General features: G+C 50.3%; 1 protein-coding gene across 1 annotated transcript in view; it reads left to right on the forward strand.

The window, feature by feature from the left end:
- The window catches only part of ZBTB37 (zinc finger and BTB domain containing 37), a gene marked incomplete at its 5' end in the record, with an annotated part of 5,159 nt that overhangs the window by 3,229 nt on the left and 1,236 nt on the right, over nt 1–694 (forward strand). The gene's annotated exons all lie outside the window — the stretch shown is intronic.

Raw genomic sequence — 694 nt, forward strand, 5'->3', positions numbered from 1 at the left:
ATCCTGGTTGCTGCTCTGTGTTTGGCACTGTTGGGAAGTGGCATAAGAGTCGGGCGAGCAAACACTGCATCCCTCTGCCCAGAGGCATTCCAGAGGCACTCTGCCTGTGCTCCCTCTGAATCCATGGCCAGAGGTGTCTGTCCTAGAGCCTGAGCTTGTCTGGCACCCAGGAGCCAGCGAGGCCTTGCTGTGTGACCTGGCCAGGTGTGCTCACCCAGTGCTGCACATCCTCCGCATAGTGCCCCGGGGCTGGGCTGGCTCACACAGCCAGGCCAACCTGACTCATGATAAAATGAACCCTGCATGACACCCCAATAAATACCTGTGTAAAGTGACACACAGAGAGTTTCAGATACAATTTGTGGTTCCTTCCACATCTGACTGCGAGCTCATCAATGGGCTTCTCTTTGCCAACCTTCAGAAAGTAAAAGAGAAAGTGGTGTTAATTATTTTATAAATAAAACTGGCCCGAACTTTTAAAAATGTAACAAGTATTGGCACATGTGGTCCATAACTCTGTTGGTGGCCAAACTCCCTCCTGGCTAGGACTTGTCAAGATTCAGATTAGGTATTTGAAAACGTTTTTTCACTGTTAGGGTGTTCAGGCACCGAATAGGTTTGCCCAGGGAGGTGGTGGAGTCACCATCCCTGGAAGTGTTAAAGAGGCTTCTGGACCTGACACTGGAAGATCTGG

The sequence above is a fragment of the Acanthisitta chloris genome, unplaced genomic scaffold, assembly GCF_000695815.1.
Source record: "Acanthisitta chloris isolate BGI_N310 unplaced genomic scaffold, ASM69581v1 scaffold24230, whole genome shotgun sequence".
Taxonomy (NCBI): domain Eukaryota; kingdom Metazoa; phylum Chordata; class Aves; order Passeriformes; family Acanthisittidae; genus Acanthisitta; species Acanthisitta chloris.